General features: G+C 33.5%; 1 protein-coding gene across 5 annotated transcripts in view; it reads left to right on the top strand.

Moving 5' to 3' along the window:
* The window catches only part of LOC145961086 (insulin receptor), a 74,591-nt gene that overhangs the window by 3,608 nt on the left and 58,586 nt on the right, over positions 1-12,397 (top strand). For 2 of the 5 annotated variants that reach the window (XM_083080923.1, XM_083080928.1), the window contains exons 1-2: positions 45-3,594; positions 12,023-12,164. The gene's annotated coding sequence lies outside the window, so the exon portion shown is untranslated. Of the gene's footprint in view, positions 1-44; positions 3,595-12,022; positions 12,165-12,397 lie in introns of those variants that run through there. The other 3 variants (XM_083080926.1, XM_083080927.1, XM_083080924.1) reach the window with 2 other exon arrangements.

Consider the following 12,397-nt stretch of genomic DNA (forward strand, 5'->3'; position numbering starts at 1 on the left):
ATGCATTAACAGATTGGATTTTATTTTATTTTCAAATAATCGTATTGGAATAAAAATGAGACAAAATTCTATTCTTATCTCTTTGTAAAAACAAATTTACATAAATAAAAATTAAATCAAAATTGGCATAAGAGCCACAGCGCGATAGTTGTGGCTCTTATGCCAATTGTGATTTAATTTTTATTTATTTATTTGAGCCAAATTCCTAATTATTAATTTTAAATTTACATAAATTTCCTGTATCTTTTAATCGATCTCTTGATATTAAGTTTTAATTCTAAATCAGCAAAAAGTCAATTTGCAGATACCATCTGAATAAGGATATCCGCAATTTAATAAAACGTTAGTACAGGAAATTTCGAGTGTAAACAGTCCTTGTTATTTCGCGACCACGATTCTTCGGTACCGCAATTTTCACTTTACATTATCCAATAATGTAAAATGTAATAATACGAGCGCAATTCCACGAATTTCTGAATTCTGTATGTCCAATATGAAATATCGTGTTCCTTGTTCATATGCGTATCATCAGAATTAGAAATTCGTATTTAACTAGGATACTTTTCCCGCATTTTGCTGGAACATCCTCGTTATCTTACATTTTTTTAAATATTTAATTAATTTAAGAATTTTTTTTTTAAATAAAACTTGCTTTCCCCCTCTGTGTTTGCCATAGCAATGTAAATCAAAGCTTGAAAGATTTAAAATTGCATGTTTCTACGTGCTTCTAGTGATGCAACGTTTACAATAGCACATTGATTGGGACGGTAGAGGGAGAATGTCCTGCTCGAATCGAGAATTGTTCTGAAAAGCTCAGCATGTTGCTGTCATCGTGCATTTAGCGTTCAAAATTCACGAAAACGCGAATATGTGCAATCGCGAATCCGCTATTTTTTCCCCTCTTTCGTGTATTCCACTTTAATAATCGCAAAATTAATAGCGAAACTGCATAATAGCTGAATAAATCATTGCTATGTCAACGCATAATTTTGCATATCTTGCACTAATATGCAACTTTTTTCCAGACGATCGATCATTTGTCGCGTCACGAGAAGGTTAAGGATCGAAAGCTATCATATTTAGCATGTATAATTACCTCGACCATCATTCGGTATTACTGACGTTGCAAATTATGGTTATTTAGATTATTTTCCTCGATTTTTTCTCTCTCTTTCCGGTCGAGAAAGAAATACAAAATCACTTTTGTTTCTCGCAAAACTGATAGATCCACGTTGTGTTTATTTTAGAAGTGCAATTTTTCGATATTTGCGAATTTTAATTGAGAAACGCGACCAACTGTGACGCGAATTCAGCAAGATTTTCGAGAGAGCGCGTTCTTACGTAATCGCCGAGACAAATGATTCGTGTAATTTAGTGACAAGTGATACATATTCCTCGCTCAGTGCGATCTGATGAATGCAGAGAAAATTAAAAGTCTCAGGAAACCGCTATCTCGAGAATGGCATGGGCGATAAAAAACATTACATTGTACATTATACGAAGCAATTTACAAGTTCGAGAGAGAAAGGGAGGGAGAGAGAAAGAGGTACAAGACGGATAACATGCATTTCGCATTGAATGAAACTGTCTGACTCTAATTTATCTAACGTTACGCAATACGGAGGTATAATGGCGTTCGTATTTATAGAGATTCGTAAAATATGATTCTGTAGCAAGATATTGCGAGACACAAGATATTATCCGATAACATCTTAAAGTAGAAATTCATTCATTCTTAATTGCATGCTCATTAGTCGCATCGATTGTGCTTTATTAATGAGTCATTCCCGAGGAAAAAACCTGCGGTTTGAATACGCAATTTTCAGACGGCATTGATATCATTGATCTCCCTGACAATGCCGTCAAGATTAACATCGGTGCGCCTTTAATAGAATTCCTAAGCTTGCTGTATCTTTATTGCTCGAACGCTTTTATTTGTTCGTGTAAATAAATGTAAATAATAGACTTATAGGTGCGAAGAGGCGCGTTTTTTCCTCCCTTTTTTTACGCTAATGATGATAGTGCGTGTCGCATTTAACTCTAGATTATGCGAACGTGATCGTGCGAAAATTATCTCTACCGTGAACAATTGTGCGCTTCCGCATGCAATAAAGCCATTCATATAGAATCGTGGGTCTTCAACCACAATTTTTCGAAGCGCGTGGTCGTAACGTTCTTTTCACGTGATGTCAATAGCAAATTTCCGGTCCCATTCTCCTTGTTGATTAACTGGCGCCTACCTGTTGTATACAGTTATAACTTCTCGTACAAAGTTAAATTAATATGGAGGAGAAAGTCGCGGGGAGAGGAAATTTATGCAGATGACTCTCGTCGACATTGAATATTCTTTGTTTTGAGGGACGAGCATTTCTAAAGGGAATCCTGCGAGAGACCCAATGCAATTTGAGATCTCATTACCGCGTTTGGCTCTTCGTTTGAGCGAGTCGTAAGAATGCTGTATCACTCGCAAACATCTTAATGTCTGAAATCGCTTAAGGAGCTTCCTCCGGTTGGAAAGCGAGAAGAAACGTTACGCGAAAAATATCGTACAAAGGTCAGCGTTTCCATCATTCCTTCGCCCACCGCCCCCGTCGCGTCTTCCGCCATTTACGCTTCTCGACTCCTCGGAAGGAGGGGGAAAAAAGACGCCACCGCTTATCCAGAGTAGTAATAACACGCGGTGCTCGGTGCCAGAGAGAGAGAGAGAGAGAGAGAGAGAGAGAGAAAGAGTGCGACGCACACTCCCAAAAACACGGAAATATTTTTACGCATCGGAACTTTTGTTCCTCCGCTACGCTTCTCACTCATCGTCGCCCCTCGCGTCGGCCGCTCCCCCCCCCCTCCCACGCGCTTTCGACCCTCGCGCCGCGCTTCCCCTTCCCCAGCCGCGCATCCCCTCCCCGGCGCATCCGACCCCCACTCCGCCCCACTCCTACCGTCCCTCTCGCTCTCCCTTCGCTGCGTCGTACTATGTATTATATCTCGCGTGCGAGCAGTAGACATGAATCGGCGGATGCGCGGCCGTGTCTTCGGGCGAGTACGCGACCGCGTTCGTAGTACGTATCTACGATCTCGGCGAGACGGGTCATTATCGTCGTCGTCGTTGTCATTGTCGTTATCGTCATCGTCATCCTCATCCTCTCCCGCTGGGTAGGTTAGGAGCGTCCGTCGAGCGCAATCGTTGACGCCGCGTTGCACGTGACCGACGTTCCGTCTCGTCGATGGGCGCTCCTCGAGTCGGTTAATTTTCGACGAAAGCTCTCACGGCGGCGAACTTGCGCACCGATCCGTCCAAGTGCGTTTCGACGCACTTTACGAGTCGGCATCCCGTTTCGAGCACATCGCCGGCTATCATCATCTCTATTCCGCGTCTCGCTCTCTCTTTGGTAGCGACACCGATGGTGACCTTCCACTGTTGATATCCGACGTGTTCGCGTTCCAATCCATGTGCGATACGTCCCTGAGAAGGTGTGTTGCCCCGTTGTTGTTTTTATGTTTACGACGAAGAAGCGTCTCGCGCCTACGATAGCGTCAGGATGTCATTGGACGCACACACGGATCTCGCTCTTGGCGGAGTAGCCGAGGGAAAACGAAGTGAGTATGGAAGTTCTCGCAACGCGAGATGTTGTTTTTATTGTAATGTCAGTTGCGAGATATATTGGCCCTTTTGAAATTCCATTTCAAAGTTTGCTAGAAAGCGCGCGTATCGTTGCTCGTGACTGTGTCGTCACGCTATATTTGCATCGATCGTGCGATGGTACTGTTTTGATAAAAATTTGGCACGACGCGAAACGAAGATTCCTGCGCGCGTCGTACATTTCGCGTGACAAGTTAAACATCGTGTTGTGTAAACACAACACAATTGCGACACTCGCTAATGCGGTTTATCGGCGTATTTTTTTCCTTAGACAGTAGTAGCAATGGTGTCGATACGTTATATAAGGTATTCGATTATCATGTATGGCGGATTTTTTACGAGAATTAATAATTTCTCGAATATATTGGTTTATTTAAATTATTAGTCTTCGCAAAAATGTACCGCAGACTTGGAAATACATAAAATTCTAACATAAACATTACATAAATACTGACTCATATACAGAGTGTTGTACAGATTCCATTCCATAACATTTTCTAAAAAACTTAACTTTAAGGTATCGATGTAGACTTTTCTTTTTAATTTCATCGAAACGCATTATTATTAAAAATGCTTCCGGTAAAATTCATTTATATTAATAAAATCTTTAAGGTTCAGAAAAAGCTAGATACAAAGTTTACGCATAAAATTAAAAACTTAAATTATACACAAATTAAAAAAAGAAGGCACGTAAAATTAAAAAAGTTATATAATACAGAGACAGAAAGAAAAAAGAACTAACTCAAAATTTACTTGTCAGTTTTATATTTATTCTTTTTTTTTCCTTTGTTCTTATTCATCTAATAATATACATTTTTCAACGCGTGTTCTGTATGTGTTGCAACAAACACTACAGAGTTAAAAGATAATTTATTTGTTGTATAACATGTGTTATGTAACATTAGTTGTGCGAGAGATAAGCTATGTCAGTGTCGCGTAAAAATATGAAAATACGAGACATTACCTAGACTTATATGAAAAAAACATGAGGTACATAGATAAAAGTTTAAAAATTCAGTACAAGCATTTAATTATACACGCGGTACGACTTTGAAAAACATGAATAGAAAAGAAAACAATAGTTTATACTTAATTAATTCCAGCAGAAAGGACGTATTTTGCACGAATTTATAGCCTTAATCGCGTTTGTTTACGTAGCGAATCTGAGTTATGATAAGTCGAATTCATATTCATTCGAAAATCTCAGTATCGTGTAAGTCGATTTTTTAAAAGAAAATAATCGAAACTTGTTTCCAATTTTGCGATGAATAAGCAAAAGTCAGTTTGGCTTATCTCTTAAAGTATCGATCGAGCGATATGAAAATGAGGTCTCGCTTTGATTTAATATCTGTAATAAATGCAAAATTCGACAAGACATTAGAGAGGCAAAATTTCGGATTGTTTTCTTATCAAATGTAATTTGAAAGCAAACATGGAAACCCCCACGGGAAAATTTCGTGTATTGTAATTCGTATGTTTCCAAAATTGAGAGCAAATCCCGCGAGTGTTGCTTAATTAAATATCCTTGTATGTGAATTAAAACAGTGTTTACATATTCTATTCGTCTTCTATATCATAATCAATTCGCAAGTCAAGCATGTACGTTAATTAATATAACTAGTCGATCAAGCGTATATTTTATATTTTTGTGCGTTAAGTCGAAAGATTAATGGTTTCTCATTAGCATAATAAAAAATATAATATCATGTATTTAAATGGATGATGTGTCTCTTACGCTGTATGTAGATCTATTAAAAGATATCACGTATTGATTTATTAAACAGTTTTTGTTTAACAATCATAACACGTTTTGATAACAGTTTATATATTTTTTACTATTATATAGATTAAACTAATTAATTATTTTATCTTTTTCTAAAACATATAAAACAAAACATAAACTCTGAGATAAACTCTATAAAACATTCTAAAATTTTAGGCGATATTGTACATACATTATTTTACATTTGAAATAATTGATATACATATACATACTACGTGTAAAATTCGTCGGTTTTCCCTTAATTTGAGGAATTACAATTTGAAATAAATAGCATAGAATGTATAAGTAATTGTTTCCGCTAAGATATCCACAGATAAAGGTATAAAGTTTTCGTGAAATTATAGTTAATTAAACGACGCTTCCCAATTTGCTAATAATGCGTCCAGTTGATAAAAAAGCAATGAATTAAATAATTAGGAGGACTCTTTATATTTAATATACGTACGATTTGTGTGAAATCTTGATATATTTAGCGATTATTTGAACAAGAAAATATATTCACATTTGTAAATAAAAAAACAACAAATACAAATAGTACAATATTTTGCGGTATTTCTTGTGTCAACAAAAGTTGGATAGTTCTCTCATTCGATATTTACATTTGCTGCAACGTAGTATACATGGTACACATTGTACCAAGCGGAAAATATCGTGAAAAATTTAGCAAATTATATAGCGGTTCGAGCAAAAATAAAAAATATAATATTTTGAAAATTGTCGTTATATTAGTTAGTTTCTCACAAATAAGATCACGTGAAACATATGGAATTTATCATTAAACACAGTGTAGCCTTCAATAGATACTATTCCATTAATAGAATTTCTAAATTGAGTCGACCAATGCCTTTTGTAAACTTGAAGTGCAGCGAAATGAATCATTGTAACACAATGCTTTGTATTTACAAATTTTGTAAATACAAATTTAAGCCAAACACGTGAAGTTAACAACCCAATATTAGAAACAATTGATTTTTTTCATGATTTGATTGCACATTGTTTGCACAAGAATGCACTTTTTTTTTTATTTGCACACTTAGTAAAAAAGTTATTCAAAAAAAACTTTTGGGGGGTCAACTTTATATTAGTCCCCCAATTTTTTCAAAAATGATTTTCAATCAATATAATCGATAGATTTTTGTTTACACATTCGCGTACAGATTGAGTTTTCGTCTGCACATTTGTAGAAAAAAGTTATTTAAAAAAAGAAACTTAGGGGCTAACTTCACACTCAAGAAAGTTCAAATTTTACTATTATTGTATGTAGGAAATATTTATCTTCGTAAAAATGTATTAGAAAACACGTTTAAAATCTACTTATTTCTCTAAATTAGAATATATGATGGAGTATATTACCAAGAATGATATTACTGACACGTTACAAACATATATAGTTATTCTAAATTAGAATCGTGACGCTGCATAATAATCAAAACCGTTCGTGCAGAATTAATTGTATCCACATCCTTGTGATACGAATATAAACATCCATTCCTCCAAATTATATGAAGATACAATTGATATGTAGACTATATAAATAATACACCACACAATAATTTAATAATTATACATATGCAGAGGTAAATTAAAAATTATAATTCAAAAACAGCTCTCCTTTTTTTAACGAGTTTACAAAGTTTCTTAAATTAAATAAGTTTTGCCAAAGAGCATCATACATGCTGATTGATATCCATATAAAGTAACATAGTTTCATTCAGGATATATGGTGTGTGTTGCACGACTATAAATTTTTAGCAATTTCCGTTTTGATGCTGTAGTTGACCTGGGTAGGTAATATCTTAGAATAGATAAATTTTTGCAAATAAATGCGCTCGAGAGAACTGACGTAGAAACACGTCTTCTGTTGCAAAAAATAGAATATATATACAAATGTCAAAGCAAAAATTCTGTACAATATACGCAGGACGAATTTTCAAAGATGCTTATGTTGGTACAAAATATCATCTATATCTCTTGAGCACTTGAGTGCCGAGTGATATTACTATCCATTTGTACCAGTAGCGATGATACTTTGGAAGCGAAGCGAATTTCCCCAAAGTTTGAGTTTGCCCGAATGTCACGATGTCGCGAAAGTATCTCTCGTCGCAAAGTGAAATCCTAACGTATATTCATACATATATATATATACTATATAAACCTTTCAATACTGTTTTCCGAGCTTATATTTCCTATGTGAAATTAGAAATGCTTATCTGCATAACCATATCATTAATATACGAGAGGCATTCTAGTAACATGAGAAATTAGAAAAAATCTTATCGGGTGTCAATATTCTATTTCAGACTCTATAAAAATTTTCTTCAAGAAAAAAACAATAATATTTCGTTTTTATAAACTTAAACTTTTCCCAGTTATTATTAATAGTGAAAAATTGGAATTTTTCTTGACAGTGTTATTACGTTCTTAAATTATTAATGATTGAAAATGTCTTTCACTTGCTCTTTTTTTTCTCTCAAAATAAATTACTTTTATGCTCTTATTTTAATGTAATAGGATAGTATAGGAAGTAGATGAAAAATATAAAAATATTAGAATGTGTATTTTCAATCTTGCATCTTGAATGTTAAACTTCATTTTCCACACACAATATCCATTTTTTTCTTAATAATATGTCTTCTTTCAAGTGCAAAGTTTATACTATGATACATCGCCTCTGCAATACATCGCGTTTTAATTTAAAAGCAATGTTACGCGAGTATAGTAATATTTTATAGAAATTTCCGCGAAAATTGAAAGAAATTCACGAACGCAATTTCGCTAAAACTGAACGTGACGTTATTTTCATGCTTAATTATTCGGACGCACTTACATGAATAAAACAAGCATTCTATAAGATTGAGATTCTCGGAAATCCAAATACTTCATATGTGACGACTCGATACTTTATACACGAACACGTTGCGCTTCTTCCATCTAAGAGCAAACCTATCTAGGAGAGGTGAAGAAGCGCGCATACATTCATCAATGTGTATTTTACCATCGACTTCTTTCTTTCCGGTAGTATGTAACACGCGCACGCACGCACTCACGCACGCCGATCTCGGGCAACGGGAACAGGCTATGCGTGTGCACGCGTGTGTGCCTTTGAAATAACTGGGATTCCATTGCGAAAGTGTGTGCGCATACGACGACAACCTGTTCGGAGATAGGACCAAGTAAACGGGCGCGTGATCGCTTTTAGTCGTTCGTTCCTCGTCGTCGTTCTCGTCCTCGTCGTCGTCTTTATGATTTAATTTTCGTGGAGAAGTATGACTCGTTGTTCCGTTCTGCGCAAATTTTGCGACGCGAAATCAATTCTCTTCCGCATGAAATAAAATTGGCAGAGCAAACCGGTAAAGGATCTCGAATTAAAACGGCACGGAATGAATTACGACCGCTTTAATTATTTAATCTCGTTTCACGCGAAACTTTTATTCTTGTTATACCTAGTCGGTTATCTCGATCAATAACGTCGCAGAGATTAATGTCGGGTCAATTACTTCGTTATAATCGCGAGAAATATATTTTTTATACGAAGCGATGGATCTCCCTTATCGAGAATTTCTTTATCTCTTTGTATCAGGAATTTACTTATCAAATTTCTGAAGAAAATTGTTAACAAATTTATAAAAGTGATTGGCAATTGTGCATCACACGCAATGTTCAGAGTAATATTAGCCTTTCCTTTTTAACAATTTTTTTTTCTAGATAAGGAAAGAATATATTATTGCTATAAAAATTATTTCAATTACTATAATATTTATTTATCCAACTGCATATTGTGTTACGATAAATGCTTCAATTTTATTCGAATTTAATCATGTGCAATGCGTTTGATAATACGCAAATAACTTTGTAACATTTATTTTTGCAAATTTGTATTTACGATTAATGCAATTAATTACATTTAATTATTATTTTTTAACGTACATTTTTATTTATAATGGAATATGTGAATGTTTCAAAAGAGGCAGCAAATAGCTTTCAAGCAATTTATTTTCCAGAAAGTTAATCAAGTTAATTTAAGGCTTTATTGTCTATTCTGATTATTTCTAATTATACTGGAATGCACAAGTCACGTAATATTATTTACATCATGTACAATTTGATTCGGTTTATGTGGGATTCACTTTGTAATTACATATTGCAAGTTTGTTCAAGCATGAAAATTATATTCGTTTAAACAGCAATTGCTCCAAAATGTAAGGTGCATGAAACTATATTTACATCGTATAAAATTCATACATCGATATATGTAACAACTTGTATTTATGCAAATTTGTAAATGTGTATTTCTATGAATATTTAATTTATATACTTCATAGACGTTCAATCATTCTCAATTAGATTCAGTCATGCTAAACATTTAAGATTAAGAGTAACAACAGGAAATTGCGTACTTATTCACGCGTTTCCAATAAAGATGGCACGTGGCTTTAAATGTTTAAGAAATCGCGTATATATATGTTATGCTGAAAACATTTAACAAATTTTTCCCAGGAATTTATATTTCTTCTCACATTTTTTAATGATTTTAATTTTATACATTGAAAGAAAATAATGTTGAATCAACAACATCAGTGTAATTGGAATTTATTTTATTAATTCAATAACATTATTAATCAAATCAGTGATCATGACATATTAGTATCATGATGTATTGACTTGATTAATATTATAATGTTACTGAATTAATAAAATAAATTCCAATTACACTGAATTAATAAAATAAATTCCAATTACACTGAATTAATAAAATAAATTCCAATTACACTGATGTTGTTGATTCAACATTATTTTTTTCTCAATGTAGATTCTTTGTAAATTTGTAGAATCTTAAAGTATTAATTCTCCATAAATTTTGACATGAACGAAAAGTTTTTTATCGCAAGAGGTATTTTTTATAATTTACAGGAATTTGCATACTAACGGAATTTTTTATAAAATATATAGCATTGCGAGAAAATTTTAAATTTAAAATGCGAAACGTAAAATTTCCCGATCGATTTACCTTGAAAACTTAAACAACGTTGTGTTGCAAATAAGAAGATAAAATCTTTGACAGTTCTTTAAATCCAACTGATACAGCTTGACCTACTTTCTATCAACTACGCGGGAGACTTGAGAACATCATGATTCTACAAAATAGCTTTCTATGCTCGATTATATCTCGTGAAACAAAACAAATATTAAGATATCGAGTAGTAGTAAATCAATTTATTCAGCTATTAATCTGTTGTCACAAGATTTTGTCACGTCTATTTGTTTGCATTCCTCATGCTTTTGTAAGTGATTCCGAGAGATTGAGCATACGATAATTTTAGAAGGGGGACTGAGAAGATTCGAAAATTTCGATTCTATCACATCTGGCCAAACGAATTTATCAAAATGTCGATTACGAAATAAACTTGTTTGATAGTTCGCTGTCAGAAGAGATTTTCTCACGCGTTATACACACATGTATACATCACACACGTGGTTCAATCGTCGACGTACCATCTTTCATTCATAATTGCCTTAGCGAAAGGAAGGATTGAAAAACAACACAGATCTTTGCACGCACATTCGAGTGGTCCTTTTCGCAAGTACCGTTGCCTTACAATTAGTATTAAATCAAAACGTAATTGGATCACATAAAATGAACAAAAAAGTAAAATAAGTAAAATTTTCTTTTTTTCAATTTATGGAAATAGTCGCGCGACAAATGTCAAAAACTAATCACAGGATGCATAGCAACGAGCTAATGATAGAGGAGATCGTAATACTTACGGATGTTACACTTTGGATCCCGCCAATTATCCTTTTAACGATAATTAGGGAAATTAAAATTAGCTTGATTATACTGTTTAATCCCTGATTATTAGTAGCCTAATTAATTGATACTACCATTTAATTTTTATTCAAAGAATTGTATTTATTTTTGTAGATTTCTCTCTGTGTAAATATTGTTTAATATATCTCTTTCTTTTTTATAATTTTTTAAGAAGTTATAAAAGAGATTATAAAAATAAAAATTTGTTTTCAATTTTTCCAAAAGAGGTTCAAATATGCCAAACTTTTGTAATATCAGTTTTATATTTTATTTTATAATAGAGTATGTTAAATTTTATTTCCTAATTTTTTAATAATTTTAACTCTCTCATTTAAAAATTTCTTACTTTTCTTATATTTCAATTTTAAAATTATTGCATTTGAGAACGTATATCTACAATATCTAGAGTATCTGAATGGTTTAAATATCTTTAGATGCATGTTTCTCTATTATTTTTTATAAATTATTCTAATGATTCATAGTAAAGAAGGACAGATTCTAACAAAATGAATGCAAGGTAGTAGAAATATATATTTTAGATGGAAAAAATCTTTAGAGAGAATTACTACATATATATTGTACTAAATTTTAAAAGTTACATACATACTACACTAAATTCAGAAGTTTTATTTACTTTGCAATAAAAATGAAAAGAATTTAAAAAATTTGGAAAAGAAAAATATGACTGAAAAGATGAAAAAAGACAATCATATTGAAGAATACTATGTAATGCTATAGTCGAGTGAATCATCTTATAATACGCCTCTATTTTTTCTCGTTTTTGTTTACATAGTGATCTATTGGGGCTATCGGCATGGCAAGTAATGTGGGACAAGGCAGTGGCAGTGCTCCAGTGTTGATTTTATTATCGACGCGCCATCGACATCGGCCAGTCCCACTTTTAAGAGGAAAGGCACCGTATCTACAGCCCCCACGTAAGTATCCACGAACGTTTCCGTCCGCCCTTTTACGGTTGTAAACTCTTTCGTAAACTTAATGAACCACATCGCCCTTTTGAAGATGCGCTTCTTGATTACTCCTTGACTTGTTAAAGGAAAGAGAGCCAGAGAGTTAATACAGAATGCTTCCGAAACTATCCGGGTATCGCATAAAACAGGAATCTTGATAAATGTTAAAAGAAAAAGAGACGTGATTTTTCAGTGTCAAA

Source organism: Camponotus vicinus, unplaced genomic scaffold (genome assembly GCF_025532165.1).
Source record: "Camponotus vicinus isolate PSW18456_S1 unplaced genomic scaffold, iyCamVici1.0 SCAF_10, whole genome shotgun sequence".
In the NCBI taxonomy this organism is placed as follows: Eukaryota; Metazoa; Arthropoda; class Insecta; order Hymenoptera; family Formicidae; genus Camponotus; species Camponotus vicinus.